The sequence below is a fragment of the Meles meles genome, chromosome 1, assembly GCF_922984935.1.
Source record: "Meles meles chromosome 1, mMelMel3.1 paternal haplotype, whole genome shotgun sequence".
Taxonomy (NCBI): domain Eukaryota; kingdom Metazoa; phylum Chordata; class Mammalia; order Carnivora; family Mustelidae; genus Meles; species Meles meles.
Window position 1 is genome coordinate 193,991,517 of NC_060066.1, and position 16,892 is coordinate 194,008,408.

Sequence of the window (16,892 nt, forward strand, 5' to 3'; positions counted from 1 at the left end):
CGGTCCTCAACTGTGCACAATCTACCCTGTGATAATCCAGCAAGATTTTGATTAAATCACACCTCACCCATGTCAAGTCACACAGATTTAGCCTAGTTATTATTACTATTTTTTTTTTTTTTGTGGTTAGCCATCCCACAGAGACTACAACCAGACACCACCTGCTCAAAAAAAAAAAAAAAAAAAAAATTCTCACATTTTTACAGGCTGTGACAGTTTTAGTCCCTTGATCATTTCGAATAGAGGTCTATCATATCTTTGTAGATATTGACACTGGGATTCTGTTCATCGTAACCAGGTATACATGATCTGAAGTGTGTTAGGAAGGTCTTCTCCAGGTGGGGGTGACTCAGAGGGGGGCTCCAAACCTTGATTCAGTCTCTTTGGTTTTTCTATGAAAAATGTACCTGTTATCATTGTAACAGAAATCACAGATTTTATTTACCCCCCCCCCCTTTCAGTCTCATTCTGAAAAGGACTTGAGGGGGCTTGCCAAATTAAATGTGAATATAGTAGGGTAAAACCAGTTGAGGTTCTGGGAAGCAAGCTAAGGATATGAAAATAAGACAAAAAGAGGAAAGTCAGTAAATAAAACACGAGCCTTAAGGTAGTGACCCTTTGCCAGACTGGGACGTCAGTTTTGCCTTGTTCTGTCCAGAGGCTTATTTTAAACATTTTAACATGATCCGATATTGAGCAAAAAGTAAAGAAACTTAAACCTTAGGCATAAATCTTACGTCTCTCCCAAGCTCAACTGTTACCAACGTCTCTACAAATAAACCTTGGCTTTTTTTTTTTCAAAGATTTTATATTTTTATTTGAGAACTCAGACAGCACAAGCAGGGTGGGCGGGGGCGGGGAAGGGCAGAGGGAGAGGGAGAAGCAGACTCCCTGCTCAGTGTGGAGCTCGATGAGGGGCTCGATCTCAGGACCCCGAGATCATGACCAGAGCCCAAGTCAGACGCATGACAGACTGAGCCACCCAGGCACCCCAAACCTTGGCTTTTCTTTTAAATCTCAGGAAAACAATGCCTTTTCCTCCCTCCCACTATTTCCAGTGGAAAGTTGGCAGACATGCCCACTCAGCAGAGAGAGATGCCCCAATTTTCTCTCCGGTGTCTTGTGAACAAGGTCCGGAGAGGAGAGAGGTTTCTGTTCTTTGCATCGAGTGCAGCTATCTTCTTGGTAGGAAGGAATTCACCTGGCTTAAAGGGAGGAATTTAAACTCCCCTTCTCCCGTTCTTTCCAATATTTTAATGTTTCATATTCTCGGCCCCCGAACAGAAAACATTTGGCGGCATCTCTGGCCCTTATCTGGATACAGTTTGCACTCTGATGATTTTATTCCAAGTGAGATGTTACCTTAGCAACCAACTTCCCAACTCACTCAATTAACCCGTTTCCTCTCTCTAATCAATACTCATTAGCACCGAAATTACTTCTTTGCTTTGCTTTGCAGTTTTAACCCGTCGTTCAGGTCAATCTGTTTCTTCCAGGTAATAGTCTTTTCTCCTTGTGAGCATGGAAACTCATCTGAACCCAACAGAACCCCTGTCCCTGGGCCTTGGAGGCCATCATCCTCAGGGGGGCTCAGCCAAGAAACGCCTGCTGGTGATCTTGGTGGCAATAAGGTCTTGGTGGCAGTAAGTCGATAAGGTCTCCATGGTGGCTCCGGCATTCCGCTGGGTCACTGGGGCCTTGCCCACAGGGAAACTGGCAAGAAGGACGGTGGGTCCTGCCATTTAAAATCAGAGGGACAGCTCCTGAACACACATGAGGCTCCTGGGAGTCTCCAGGGGAGAAATACTATTCTGTGATGGTTATTGTGGATGGATATGGTTTGAGAACAGAGAGAAAAAAATGCCTGAAACTTACAACAGTCTATACCACTTCCCGCTCTGGTTCTAAGGGAGGGCATAGGATAGTGGTGATGTATCCATACCCTGGGAAGATAAGATTCTAGACCACATCCTTCTCCGCACAGAGCCCACGTGGGAGAAGGGGACAGCGGACACTGGGACGCCTCTGCCAGCTTTCCTGTCCTGTTCTGCGCAAGGAACCTAGAGTGGATGGCCCTTCTGGGAGCGGGGATGCTATAGGGTCTCCAGAGGTCAGAGAGGAGAGCGAACTTTGCTCTAACATAGTGAGGGGAATGGAATTTGGAGGTGCAGGTAAGGAAGGAGAGCCCTGACACCTGGGGAGTAGAGCCGCTTCGGGGGAGATGCTGAGCAGCTGGTGTATAGAGACTTGGGGAACGTCTGCAGGCACACGGAGTTGTGTGTGAGTGACATCGGGGCCATGCAGTGGGGATGCAAGAAGAAGGAGCAGCTCACCTCCGGGCTTCTGTGCACTGGGAGGCCGACGGGAACAGCCCTGCTGGGCTGCAAGCTGACCCACGAGTGGAAGCAATTAATCCATTAAAAGCATTGTTCTAGGCGCGGGTTGCAGGCCGCAGATGAAGAGCTAGAGCTCCGTTCCCAAGGGGCTCACATTCTAGAGGCAGAGCAGATAACAGGCCAGGAAATAAATGAATAAGCACTTCAGGTATGCTGAGGGCTGTGAAGAAAATAAATCAGAGAGACACTGGGAGGGTGGCACCTCTAATGGCGGAGGGCGGTGGGGGGGATCTCTTCGAGGAGCTGATGCTGGAGTGGAGAGCCGAAGAATGAGGGGTCAGCTGCTGAGGAGTCAGGAAAGAATGTTCCAGAAAGAAGAAAGAACAATTGCCGAAGGCTGTCCTGGGCTCCAGAAACCACTGCCCGCCCTGGCCAAGCATTTCTTTCCTCAACCAATTAAACGGAAACGAACATTTTCTGTTCTGGGTGCCTGCCCACGCACCTGACTCCAGTCCCTTCCGAGTGCCTGTGGGTTCTGATACGTATCCTGTTAAATTTCCAGTCCTTAAAAACTTCTTTGGTACTACTATTACTACTACTACTACTACTACTAATGCCAACATAACGAGGTGGTACCATTTTTCATTTTGGACGTTTGGGAGATTAAAAAACAAACAAACAACTGGTCGGGCACACCTGGGTGGCTCAGTCGGTTAAGCATCTGCTTTTGGCTCAGGTCATGATCTCTGGGTCCTGGGATTGAGCCGCACATCAGGCTCTCTGCTCAGTGGAGTCTGCTTCTCCCTCTTTCTCTCCCTCAGTGCTCTCTCTCTCTCTCAAATAATAAAATAAAATCTTAAAAAAAAAAAACCAAACCAAAACTGGCAGGGATCCAGAAAACACATGTATGTTGCAAGCAGGACAGCAAAAATGGCAACCCTTTTGAAAGCAACTTGAAAATATTTACCAGAAGCCAGAATAATGTTTGTACCTTCAGAACCAATAATCTTCTTTAAGTCTCAGTCTTGGGAAATAAGGTAAAGTATGGCCAAGGTTTGTGCACAGATGTTCAGCTGAATGTTATTTACAAGAATGTAAAGCTTCGCGTGCAATGCTGAGACAAAGGTTATGGTGAAGGTCAACCCACTGGGTGTGGGGCAACCATGGGAGTGGATGCAGTGAGGCAGGGAGGGTCTTTGTAGTCAGGTGAATCTCTGTTCAGATCCTGCTGCTGCCAGTTACTGCTGTGTGACCTTGGATCCGTTCTTTAGCCTTGTCTGGCCTTAGGTTGCTCATTGATAGAAGGATATCATTTGTTTCCTTTTCCTCCCCCACCCGCCATGAGCAGAGTAGAGTCATTTCTAGGAGCTCCAGCCCATACTGAGCTGGCAGATGCCTAGCTCCTCCGAGTATCGTCTCACGGCCCCGGGGACAGTTGATGAAACACTTACACTTTCAGGATCTCCCTCAGTCCTGACAACTTCAGGACTATCATTCCCATTTTGCAGATGAAAAAACCGAGACTGGGAGAGGGGAACAGACTGACAAAGTCACCCAGCAATTACGGGAGAATCAGCATGGGTCCACAAGGATTCTCACCTTTGCATTGGCTGTTGTCTCTCTCCCTTCCCTTTTGTGAACTCCTACTCATCCTTCAAGATTCAGTCCAGATAGGGTTTAGTCTAGGGGGTCCCTGCTGATACCTCTGCTTGTGTTCCCTTAGCTCCCTGCCCAGGGTGGCAAGAATGGGGCTTTGGTATCAAGTTTAGCTCCAGGTTCTAAGCCCGCTTTCACGGGAGAAGATCAGGTGGCAATATCCCGTTCGTCTCTCCCTCGGCGATTTAAGAGGCAAAAAATAGGATAGCTCATTAACTTTATTTGATACTCAGTGAGGGTGGCGAGGTTTAAAATGACAGCTACTTTCATTCTTCAGCGTGGAGGAGATGTCCAGAAAATGGAGGCCGGCCATTTAATAGTGCATGACCTTGCCTCAGTTTCCTTGCCTCTCAAGTGGAGCCGATAGTAGCTGGTGGTCCTGCGGGGGCTGCGGGGGACTGCACGAGTTCATGCGGGGAAACCATGCTCGCAGCGCCGGGGGAAGTATGCACAAAAGTCAGCTTCATCTTCATTACCGAGGGGCGTCCCCGTGCTGTGCTGGTGACCAGTGCACCGGGCCGCGAGGGCAGGGTCTGGCGCTGAGCCCACCGCGCACCACTTCCGCTGGAGAAGAGCGGGGACACGTCACGGAAAGGTGACATCTCAGCGCAGGAGCTGGGACAGGCCGGAGGCCGGCGGGGAGGCCAGGGCTCAGGGTGCCCTGCCCCGCGCACCGGTAGCCGAGGCAATAATGAATCGCGCTCCTCCGGGAGCCCTAGCGACCCATCAGGCGACAGCTTCACCGGGCGGGGGAGGCCTCCGGGGCGCGAGCGGGTTGGGAGGTGAGCCCCCTGCCCCGCCCCGCCCACCGCCGAGTCCCGGATCAACCGGCGCGCTCGGGGGAGGAGGAGGCGCCCGCGATTGGATCGGAGGTCTCCGCGCTCCAGAACCCGGTCGGATTTGGAATTTGGAGCCTGACCTCCCTCCCTGCCTGCCCCAGGTCTGGAGTCAACCCGCCCGGGTTCTAATCCCGGCCCAGCCTCTTACTAGAAAGGAAACCTCAGTTTCCCTCTGGGGATAATCATAGCACCCACATTAGGGTCAGTACAAGTACTGCTCAGAACATGCGCACAGTGAGTGCTCCCTGAATGCAGGTTATAGTAACTTGGAGTGGCACCTTGTTGCATTCAGGTTACCTTAAGGGTAAAAGCTATTTGGGGAGTGATCTGGGGGATGGTACTAGTTTTGGTGCTGAAAACAGTAACTTGAGCCTCTGCTCTGTCATTTACTACACAGGCTGAGCCTGGGCAGGACATTTTAGCGTTTGGAGCCTCAACTTGCTCATCTGTAAAAGGGGGGGATGGCCATCGAGACGATGATTATGTAGATTCTTATTTAAACATCAGGTCCAGGCGCCTGGGTGGCTCAGTAGGTTAAGCGTCTGCTTAACCCAGGTTGATCCCAGGATCCCGGGATGGAGTCCGGTATGAGCCAGGAGCCTGCTTCTCTTCCGACTCTCCACTCCCCATCCCCGCTCGTTCTCTCTCTCTCTCAAACATAAATAAATAAAAATAATTTAAGCATCAGGTTCCACTTGGGGAGCCAAGTGTGGCGTCAGCTGCCGTGCGTGCCCCGGGTGAGGAGGACTTTCCCCTCACTCACCCCACAACCCTGCGTCCAGCTGCTGCACAGCCACGAAATGGGCAGCCAGGGCTGGGAGTGAAGTTTCTCTGGGTCTGTGCGGCTTCTCCCAGCCAAGGATGCCATGCGATCTGCATGTTCCCTCTGCTGCAGGGGTGGGGTGGGGGCCTGGGGAGGTGTAGGAGGGCCCCAGGTCACCTCTGGAGCCGGGTGGGGCAGGGCAGTGGTTAGGAACCTGTCAGAGGGCAGGCGGGACCCAAATTCTCATCTGTGCTCTGCCCCTTCTTGCCTGGGTGACCTTGGATGATCACTAGGTGTTGAATCTGGACTTCCTTGTCTGTGAGGTGGGCAGGAGGGCACTCCCTGTGCCACCAGGCAGTTGAGCCCGGAATGGGCTGTCTGGCCCCAGGCACGTGGCACAGAGGAGCTCACGCTGGCAGCCTCTGTCCGGGCTCCTTAGTCTCACCTGCTTGCTCTGTTGCTCAGCTGCCAGTTGATGCCCACAGATGTGTTGTGTCCTTGAACTTGGACACAATTCCCGCCCTCAAGGGTCAGTGATCTGGTAAGGGAGCCTGCGGGGAAACCAGAAATGGCACATGTTAGCCCAGTGCTCCCAGAGGTTAGAGGAGGCGACTACTCTGGATGGTCAGGGATGGAGGGGCAGGAAGGCCACCCCAAATGAGAGGACAGGATTTTTATTTTTATATTATATATTATATATATATATATATTATATTATATATATATAATATTTATATATTATTTTATATTTATTTATTCGAGAGAGAAGAGAGAGTGAGTGCAGAGGGGCAGAGGGAGAAGAAGAGAGAGAATCCCAAGCAGACTCCCCACAGATGGGTGGGTGATACCCCACCCATCCCACGACCCCCACCCCTGACCCCGGTTCCATGACATCGAGACCATAACCTGAGCTGAAACCAAGAGTCAGCGGCTTAACGACTGCGCCCCTAGGCACCCCTGGAGGACAGGGTTTCTTGGCTGAGGTCCACTGGAGAGCCAACGAAGAGCTAATGAGAGCAGGGGGACCCGGTGAGGGGTCCTGGAGGGAGGACCAGCTTCGGCAAAGGTGTGGAGGTGAGAACCATCACAGGTTGTAGGAAGCATTGCTAGGAGGTTCGGAATGGTGCAGGAGCAGGCTGGTGAGGGGAGAGGGGCACACGGTGAGTGGCCTTGATGCCAAACACGGATTTTGCCTTGGGGAGCCTTGGAAAGCTGAGGGCTGAGACAGGCTCTGTGGAGCCCTCAGTACCAACAAGACCACCCAAACTTTGTTGAGACTGTGATGTGTCCAGCACATGACAGGTTTTATTAAAAAAACCCCAGGACAACCCTCTTTCTCAGGTAGACCCTACGATGTTCCCCCTTTGAGGTACAGGGAGGTTAAGAAAGTGGCCCCAGGTCACACAACCATGAAAGGCCAGGCTAGGACTTAAAGCTGGCTGGCTAGCTCCAGCGTCCAGGCCCCTAACCACCTCCCCTTCCAGACCCTCTGCTGGGTCAGCTCTGAGCACCAGGGCTGACCCTGACAATGCCTGGGGTCACATATCTCTGCCCTCAGTGCTGGCCGTTTCCTGCTTAGGACCTGGGCTCTGTCCCCTAGGCTGATGGACAGTGCAGCTTTAATGGAGGGGCCTTGGCTGCCGGGCTGTGGGGAAGGAGAGCCATTTCTCAGAAATCCAATAAGCCAGCGAGCGACTCAGTGTGCTGGCGGCCCCCGCCCAACCCCCAGCCTCAACACTGGTCCTGGCGGACAGGGCTCATGGTCACCTTATGCCCTTGCCCTGTCTCTGCCCCTCCTTCCTAAAAGGGGTCTTGAGGCTTTAGAGTGTGAACACTGCTCCTCTGTCCCCTAGTGTCTCCCCTCCTGTCAGTCATTCCCTCGGTCCCATCTCAGGGGCAGCTCCCTCTGACTTTTCCTCCTGTCCTGCCCCTGCGCCCTCCTCTCAGGCCCTGCTGCCAGCTGGATCATTCTTCTCAAGACAGATTGAATCTAGTCTCACTCCTGCTGCCTGTTGCCCCAGGAGAGGGTCCCAATTCCCCAGACACGGCAACAAGGCAATTTACTAGCATCTCCACTCCCTTTCCAGCTCCTTGTCCCCAAACTTCCCCAGACACAACCAACTTTTCAGTGAGCATCTCCTTGTGCCTTGAAGAGCTTCTGAGCCTAACTGCTGTTCTCTCTGGCAGAAATGCCCTTCCCCTTTTATCCTCATGGTGAAATCCTACTTACCCTTCAAATGGCACCTCCTCTGGGCAGCCTTCCCTGACTTCCCCAGGCGGGACTAGTTAGTTGCTCCTTCCCCTGTGTGCCCCCATCGCCTTGTCTGGCCTGGGATTAGAAGTGGTCCCAGTGTCCGACAATTAGTTGATTAGCAGTCCCCTCTCCAGACTTTGAAAACGCCCCAGTAATATCCAAACAGCTGCCACCACTAAGCTCTTCCTGTGTGCCAGCCACTGTGCAGAAGACTTTCCTTGCATGGTTTCCAGTTCTCCCAGCAGCCCTGGCAGCAGGTGCCACATTCATCCCCATTTTATAGATGATAAGTGGAAACACAGACCAGTGAAGCGACTTGCCCCAGGTCATAGGCACTTAAGAGGCAAAGTTAGGGTCTTAACCTCTCAGCTGCCGCCTCCTTTCTTGCACAGAGCCGGGTATGGATTAACTGTGCACGGAGGTTTGCTCAATGGGGAAATGAATAAATGGGAGGTTTCCCAAGGCTAGGTCTCCAGATCAGCCTTAGAGCTTCAAGGGAAGGGAACTAACACAGATGCGCCCCTGAGCGCGCCAGGAGTGAACCCGGCCACCCTGGGACCCTGATACTATTAAGTCATTTTATAGAGAAAAAGCAGAGGTCTTCAAGGGCCCTCCCAAGCCCAGAGGGTGGTGGCGGCAGAGCCAGGATCTATTTAGGACAAGGGTCTGGGGTATAAGCTCTTCTTTCAGCTTCATCAAAGCTCCCATCCTTGGAGGAGAATCCCAGGCAATTGAACTGAAGCCAGGGCTTGGGGCCGTGGCCTTGAATCTGGTTGTCAGGGGGCGTGAGCAGGGTCATCACATTTTCAGGATGAGACAGGAGCTGAGGCTTGGCCAGAGAGGCCTCAGGGGAGGATGGGAGAAAGTGAGTTTAAGTAACAGAGCTCAGGTGTGGAAACAGCCTGGGGTTGGAATCCCACCCTCTGCTACCTCTTAGCTCTGTGTCCTTGGGTGATCGTTGAACCTTCCTGAATCTCCTTCCTCTTCTGTACAATGGGGATGGCATGCCTCAGGTTGGCTTTTGGTGAGGATCACAAACATTGCATCCAAAGTGCTTGGCACGTGGTAAGCACTTTGTAAATTTAGCTGTCATTAGTGGGGTCAGAATTAGGTTCCCCGGAATTTGGGTCAGGTTGAGAGTCAGGATAGGATAAGTGCAAAACTAGGACCAGGGCTGCTGGCCGGCTCGGGGCGGGGGGGGGGGGGCATCTGCATTTGTCTGCTTCTAGGGGCCACATAGAGGACCCCCTTGGATGGTCAGGAGGCGGGGGTGGTGAGCTCGGAGTTGATGTTTGAGTTATAACAGAATGAAGAGTAAATGATTTGGGTCCAGACCCTACTTCTTCCACCCATGACCTGTCGGGGGACTTGGGCGATGTACCTGCTGTCTTGAAACTTCAACCTCCCCTTCTGTAAAAGGGGGCATTGTTACCTGTCCCAAAGGACTTTGATCAGTTTAATAAGATCATTACACCGGGTGCAGGTGTCTACCCAAGAGTCAATAGTGCTTTAGTTTTTAAAATGCTTTCTTCCCCAGAGGTTTTCCCCACCACGTTATTTGCTTTTGGAAAGCGGCGTGGGCTGCTTGGCGCGGCTCTCTCCCCATCCATCTACCAACGTGTGGGTCCCTGTCCAGGGCCAGACCTGTAACCAGCACCGGGGTGGGGGGCATTGAAGCAGCTGGGAGAGGCAGTTGTTCGGAGGGGTGAAGATATCCCTTCAACCGTGCGGAGCTCCGGGGAAAACCAAGTGGGGAGGGGGGTACTGGTCAGCTCTCGGTTTCCAGGCTCCTTCTCCATCTCCCGGAGGGGACTCCCTGTCAACGAGGCTTGCGCGCCCCCAGCTGGCCATCCTCCTGACACTGCACCTTGGGCTTCGGAGACTCTCAGCTGCTGTAACCAATGTCCATAAAAGGTGGGGTATCCAAACTGGGAGGACCCTCAGAGATCATCCACCCATGCCTTACCGATGAGACAGGAGGCCCTGTGTGAGGTAGGGAGCTGTCACAGCGCAGGAATTCGGGGCCTTGGATCAGAGGCGAGGCTCTGTCAATGCCTGGGGCTGGGAGGTGAGTTCCTCCCCAGGGAGAGTCCTCGGAGCTGAGCTCTGACTTGTGGGTGGGGACGGGGAGGGAAGGGGCGGTGATCGCTGGTGGTGAGCAGGGGGTTTCATATTCTCAGCCCCTTGCCCCATCTGGCTGATGCAGTCGTTGAATTTCTTGTTTTGTTTTGGGGCAGCTGTCTTTGCAACCTGATAGCTATGAAATGGTGTGTGTGTGTGTGTGTGTGTGTGTGTGTGTGTGTGTGTGTGTGTGAAAGGGTGACGTTGGTGTCCATCAGCAGGTGCCCTGGGCTGGTGACATCACCATACTAAAGCCCTGGTCTTCTTTTAAACTGGTTTTCCCACCTGCAAGTCCCTGAGAGCGTCACCCCTGTCTTGCCCTTGATTCTCCAGCATGAAGTGGTGGAGAGTGGGGAGGAGACATGAAAGCAGGGAGGATTCTTGCCTTTAGAGCCAGGGTCATGGATAGGGAGTAAAGTGGGAGCTCGGATGGACTGTGTAGCAGATCAGAAGTGGGCAGCGTAGGGGAGGTGAGAGGTGAGGATGCTGTCTAGGCTTCTCGCTTGGCTGAAGGGTTGCACCCCTCAAGGAGGTGAGGAGCTTGGGGGGAACTGCCCACAGCCACCTGGTGCCTGGAAGCTCTTGACATATAGAGAGCCCTGTTTCTGGGCCTTCCTCAGAAGGGCTGGGCTGCTGTGTGTATGCATGCCTGCACGCACATACATGTGTGTGTGCGCACACGTGTGTGTGTGCGCCGTCCATGTCCATGCCCATGGGCTGAAAGCTTGGTGTTACCAGGGATGGGGGCCATGAGAGCCTTATTGCCCCAGGAAGAGGCTTGCCTGGGCTGGGAAAAGACCCTTTGGTCACTTTTCTGTTTGATCACACGAAGACTGGTAGTCCATAGTCTATCCCCTGATAAAGGGTGCCTGGTGACAGCCTGGCCTAGCCTGGTTTAGGATTCAGATGGGAGATCCAGAGACAAGTTCCGGCCTCTCTTGGGACCTCAGTGTTGTCCCCTGACAAATAGGGTCAAGGAGCTGTAGCTGGGAGAGGATTCCCTGGGGAGGATGAAATGAGATGTTGCAGGTAGAGGTCTGGGTGCTGCCCTGGCCAGGAGGGCAGGGTGCTATTATTTTGAAACTGGGTGCTCTGCTGCGTGGTAATTGGGCCCCCACCTACCTTTCTGACTTCACTTCCTCTCTGCCTTTCTCCTCACCCTGCTGCCACCACACTTGGTCTTCTTCCTGTGCCTGGAAATCACCTGCCTTTGTCCACACTTTGCCTTTGCAAACACTCTTCCTCCTGCTCCGTTTTCGCATGGCTGGTCCTTCCCAGCCATCGGAGGTCACCTCCCTGGGGGAGCCTGCCCAGACTGCTGGCTAAGCTTCCCTCTGTGCCTCGTCCAGGCACTCCACAGCGCTCTCCTGCTTTTTCTCCCCGGCACCTACCACTGCCAGAGCTTGAGCGATTGGGTCATTGTTTGCTGCCCCCCTCCTGCCTCTCAGACTGGGCCAGCTGCCTTGTCTGTTTGAGCCAAATGCCTGATGTCTGCCAGTGTCCTGCACACAGGAGGCCCCCAGGAATGACCTGTGGACTCCGCAGAGGCTTCTGGTGCATGGAGAGAGCTGGTGTTTGGAGCTAGACTGTCCTACCTTGAACTTGAGTTAGAATTCCAAGTCCTGGGGACGCCTGGGTGGCTCAGCTGGTGAAGCTGGTTAAGCATCTGCCTTCGGCTTGGGTCATGATCTCAGGGTCCTGGGATCGAGCCCCGAATCTTGTTCCCCACTTCGTGGGGACTTTGCTTCTCTTTTTCTCCTGCTGCCCCTCCCCACCCATTTGTGTGCTCTCTCTCTCTCAAATAAATCAATAAGATCTAAAAAAAAGAATTCTAAATCCTGGTTCCATCCCTCACTGGCTATGTGAGTCTCACTAGCCCACTGGCCTCGGTTGGCTCATCTGTCAGGTGGGGCTAAGTAGAGTGACATTACAGCTGCTTCAAGGAAGTTACGAGATCATGCGTGCATGGAACATGCCAGGGACCCTGATGTGTGCCGGGAGCTACTCTGTGATCCCTACTTCTTCTTCTTTTTTTTTTTTTTTAAGATTTTATTTATTTATTTGACAGAGAGAGATTACAAGTAGGCAGAGAGGCAGGCAGAGAAAGAGGAGGAAGCAGGCTCCCCGCTGAGCAGAGAGCCCGATGCGGGGCTCGATCCCAGGACTCTGAGACCAGGACCTGGGCTGAAGGCAGAGGCTTAACCCTCCGAGCTACCCAGGCGCCCCCATGATCCCTACTTCTTTACTTCATTTCATCTTCACCATCACCCTGAGGAAGGGACTATTATTATCCCATTTTACAGATGGAAGAACTGAGGCTCAGAGGAGTAAGTCACGTGCCCCGTGATGACCCTGGCTCTCAGGTGAGGGCTTTTGGAACACAGCCAGTTTCTCTCCCTGGCATCTTGTTGGTGCTCAAGGGAGGACCAGGAATCTGGCAACCTGAGTTCTGCTTCCACTGCTGACTTGCTGCGTGACCCTGGAGGGGGATGTCCATGCCCCACTAGAGCCCCCAGCCCTGAAGTGCCATCTCTGCCGCCCCAGGGCTGGGCATGGCCGGGACAGGCAGGTGGAACTGGCTCTGGTGGGGAGTCACCAGGTGGGGATGGGGAGCGGGGTTGCCAAATGTTTGAACGCTTCAAGAGAAGCAGAATGTTTGGAGTTTGATAGGAAATTTGATTTTTAGATGTCGATAACAATTGAAAAAGAAAGAAGAAACACACTGCATGGGCCAGAATTCATGTGTGGCCTGCATCTGGGCTCGTGGGCTGTCACTTTGCAATCCATGGATCTTCATTATCTAGTGGCTTCTTCCTGTCCTTGGGCCCTTGATAAAAGTGACTCACCCCGTTGAGTACTTTCTATGTCCGGGGGCATGTGTGATGTCAATTGGCTGTCCCCATCCCACATCCCCCCGGCATTCCCACCATGTAATATTATCTCACTGGGTAGTATTATTATCTCTATCTGATAGAGGGGCAAACTGAGGTCCAGAGAGGTTAAGTAACTTGTCCAGGGTCACACAGCGAATAAATGGCAGAGCCAGGGGACAGAGCAGAGCTCTCCTGCTCCCAAACATTTTGTGGAACCACAGCACCCATCCTGTCACAGTGACCCCCGTACTCTCTGTCCAGCCTCCTGCCCACCAGGATTCCCCCATCCTGTCCTCCTGGGGACTCACACACTTGCTGGCTGACCCCAAGGCTGATCTGGCACAGTCTTGGCCTAGAAGCAGGGTGAGCCACGCAGGAGGTTTCTCCTCCTCCCAGGATCCTAGCTTCTCCTCTCCGCAGACCCCCGTGGTGCCACAGGCTGTGTAGACACCTGCGGATTTGATGAGACTCCTGCGGAGACAGCACCGAGACCACGGCTACCTCAACAGCACAGCCGCAGACACGAGGAATGTCCCCTCCCTTTCGGAAATTGTGGTAGGGAGCCGGCTAGTCCTTGTGTCAGTGGAGCTGCTGATGACTTTCCAGATTTTTCCAGCAACGTCTGCTACGGATCCTTCAGTGTGCAGACGCTGTGTGTACGTATGCGCGAGTGTGCCTGCTCAGGTGGGCTTGTGGCTCCATGTGGGTCTGGGCACAAGGAGACACGCCTGGATGGTGGGTTGTGGTGTCCATTGTGGGGGTGCCTGTCTGCGGGCGCTGCCGTCCAGGCGGGCACTGCCTGAGCGGACACACATGTGCACGTATGTTCTTGGACCTTTGGGGAAAACCTGAGGGTTTTTTTTTTAATTGAGGTGTAATTTACATACAGTAAGGGGCACACATCTTAGGCGTACAGCTCCATGGGTTTTTACATATGTGCAGTCGAGTGACCATCACCCAGGTCCGGGGGCCCCCTCGTGCCCCTCCCAGTTGCTACTTGCCCATGTGTCCACTATTCTAGCCTCTCTCGCATAATCAGGAGTCGGCTTCTCTTTGGATTTTGGTCTTGGTCCTGTTTCAGCTGCTCCTGTTTCAGGGTCTGTGAATTCAAGCAGCAGCAGCAGGAGCAGCAGCAGAAGGGACGGTGGCCTGGTATTTGGAAGAACTTCCAGGTGAACGTCCCTGGAATCTGGGGACCCAGGCCCTTGGGGAAGCTGTGTGAATGTTGCCTTCAGTGGTGGAGGTGGGAGACAGCAGTTAAAACAGCTGTCATCTGCGTATTTACAGCCACCTTAGAGAAATGGTTTTATTTAAGTGCCGCATAGCCTTATGAAGTTGACGTGATTGTCCCTATTTTGTGGATAAGGACCCTAAGACTCAGAGACAGGCCAGAAAAAGGCCAGGCTCACAGAGCTGATGAATGGCAGAGTGGAATTTGAATCCCGATCTCTTGTCTCCAAAGCTGTTCTTTTCTTTCCCCAGGCGATCTGTTTGGATGATCAGCAACCCCTTGCTGGGGCCAGGACTCTCTCCAGTGTGCTCTCCCTGGGACACCCCCACTTGTACTGTCAAAGGCCCCATCCCTCCTGAAGTTACATTACCACCTGCCACCCAGGGATCACTGTTGCCTTGGAAACTAAGATGGTCTGAGCTGGACCGGAGATTGTAGGTCATCTTGTCCTACGCCCTTAGCTAATGGCTAGATATAGGCTCTCAGTTGGTGGGGACATGCTCAGGGTCACACACTGACCCTATGGCAGTTTTGAGTGCAGACGCTGATGACCTCTTTGGTTGGACATTGGAGAAAGGAGCAGGCCTGGTTACCCTAAGGGAGCTGGGGAGTCTGCCCTTCCCTATGGTCTCTCTTCTCTGGGCTGTCCTGGTTTTCAGAATGGCAGAGCCCAGGCTCCAGAAGGGGACTCCTGTCTGCCCTCACCTGTGCCAATCTGGTCAGGCCGTGGCTTCCTTCAGCTCTAACTGGAACTGGCAGGCTTTGGGGGGAATTGATCTACCTTCCCATCTTAGAGTCCTTCCTGCACCTGTCACTACCCGAGCCGGGGGGCCGTGTGGCACACTGGAGCCGCCGGTGGCTTTGGAACCATACCGGGGACTTGTTCTATCATCCTGGGCAAATCACTTTGCCTCTCTGAGCCTTAGTTTCTTTATCTGTAAAATGGGGATAATAATAAGACCTACTTCTTAAGGGTATTGGAAAGATTAGTAGTAGCAATGGTACCCATGGCGGCTGCCAGGCTGTGGGCGTTTACTAAGGCTCGGAGGGGTTAAATGGTTTGCTCCACCAGTAAGCAGTAGAGCCTGGATTCCAGCCCAGGTCTGTCCGACTCCAAAGCCCTGAATACATAGCCCAGGAGGGTTATTCAATATATTCAACAATTGGCCCGGCCTGGGGCCTCAAGCCATCAGAATGGATGCCGGCCATAAGTAAGCAAGCTGTATGTTCCCCCAGTCCCGCCGTATCCATTACACACTTGACTGCGTTAAATGGGATTAATCCAGGAAATGAGATTACAGATGTCAAGCAGCTTGGAGAACCCCAAAGCTCTCCATAGCATGGGATTCTGTTTCTTCTTACGCTGTGGGGAAGAGGCCTGTGAATCAGGAGACCCGGGCTGAACTCCTGGCTCTGCTGAACAGCCTTTGTTGAGTCCTGGAAGACCATTTCCAGAAACAGAGATTAACTAGGTGGAAACTGGCTAAGTTTAGCAGGTGCTCCGAGAGCATTGGTCAGGCATGTTCATGTGCTAACGGCACGAGGTTTGTCAGACCCCGGAGGCCCTCAGCCTGGCCCCCGTGTGCTGTATCACTCAATCAAGGGATTCGCATGTTAGTTAAAAAAAAGAACAAACTTAAAATACATTGTATATTTAAAAAAAAATACTTATGTGTTTATTAGAGAGAGAGAGCGTGGTGGGGAGGAGCAGAAGGAGAAGGAGAACCTGTGAATCTCAAGCAGGTTCCCAGCCGAGTGCAGAGCCCGACACGGGCTGGGATCTGCGACCCTAAGATCATGACCTGAGCCGAAGTCAAGAATCGGACGCTTAACTGACTGAGCCACCAAGTGCCCCAACACTGTACCTATTTACGGTGCGCAACTGGCTCATATTTAAAGTATTCAATCTGCTTTCGACAGGTGTAGACACCGGTGGGAAAACCACCGCAGTTGCTGCACGAAACATCGCCGGCACTTGTCAAAGTTCCTTCGTTCCCCTCAGCCCCCTGCCCCTCCCTCCACACCCATTCTCAGGCACACAGTGCTCTGTTTTCCATCACTCTAGGTCACTTTGCCTCTTCTAGAAGTTTCTGTAATAAATGAAATCACACCATACGTAGGCTTTTGTGTCTGGCTTCCTTCACTGGCGTAGTCTCCTCGAGATTCATCCATAGAGTCCTGTGTGTTGCTGAGTACTGTTCTCTTGCATGCATGAACCACGGTTGGTTTGTCTTCCCATTCACCCTTGGATGGATGTTTCATTTTTTTTATCCCAAGCTTTTGGCCATTATATATAAGCTCTTAGGAACATTCAGGTATCAGTCTTTGTGTGGATGTATTTTGTTTGTTTGTTTGTTTGTTTCTCTGGGCAAATACAAAGGGATGGAAGGGCTGGGTCGTGTGGACTGTTTCTCCAGGTGGTCGGACTATGTTCCAACCCCACCAGCACAGTATGGGGGTCCCAGCGGCTCCATGTCCTCACCAGCCCTGGTCTGGTCCACCTTTCCAATGTTAGCCGCTCTAACGGCTGCGTAGCAGTAGTCCTAGGAAGCCACCCTTGGAAGACAGACTTTGCTTTGAGTTTCAAAGAGAACGCTCCATGTGTCAGAGTGGTCCAGTGATGGAATGCGCTTCCTGGTGGAGACGTGAGCCCACCATTCCTGGGAGCGCTCAAGACTTTGAGGGTCTGGCTGAGATGTGTGGACAAAGCATTCCAGCCTCAGGGGGTTTGGATTTGATTTTCCGGAGCAACCTCCAGCATTTGTGGTTCTAAGCATCTTACATGGTGAAGGCTTCACTGGTAACGTTGTTATTAATAT

At 52.6% G+C, this 16,892-nt stretch overlaps 1 long non-coding RNA gene across 3 annotated transcripts; it reads left to right on the forward strand.

Moving 5' to 3' along the window:
• Window positions 1–9,778: 9,778 nt before the first annotated feature.
• LOC123948567 lies at window positions 9,779–16,168 on the forward strand. Of its 3 annotated transcripts, none has more exons than XR_006819987.1 (5): window positions 9,779–9,916; window positions 12,273–12,332; window positions 13,239–13,498; window positions 14,325–14,507; window positions 15,994–16,168. It is a non-coding gene; the product is annotated as an uncharacterized LOC123948567 (long non-coding RNA). The 3 variants fall into 3 exon arrangements; XR_006819988.1 differs by having other exon boundaries at window positions 13,263–13,498; XR_006819986.1 differs by lacking the exon at window positions 13,239–13,498.
• The last annotated feature ends 724 nt before the right edge of the window (window positions 16,169–16,892 follow it).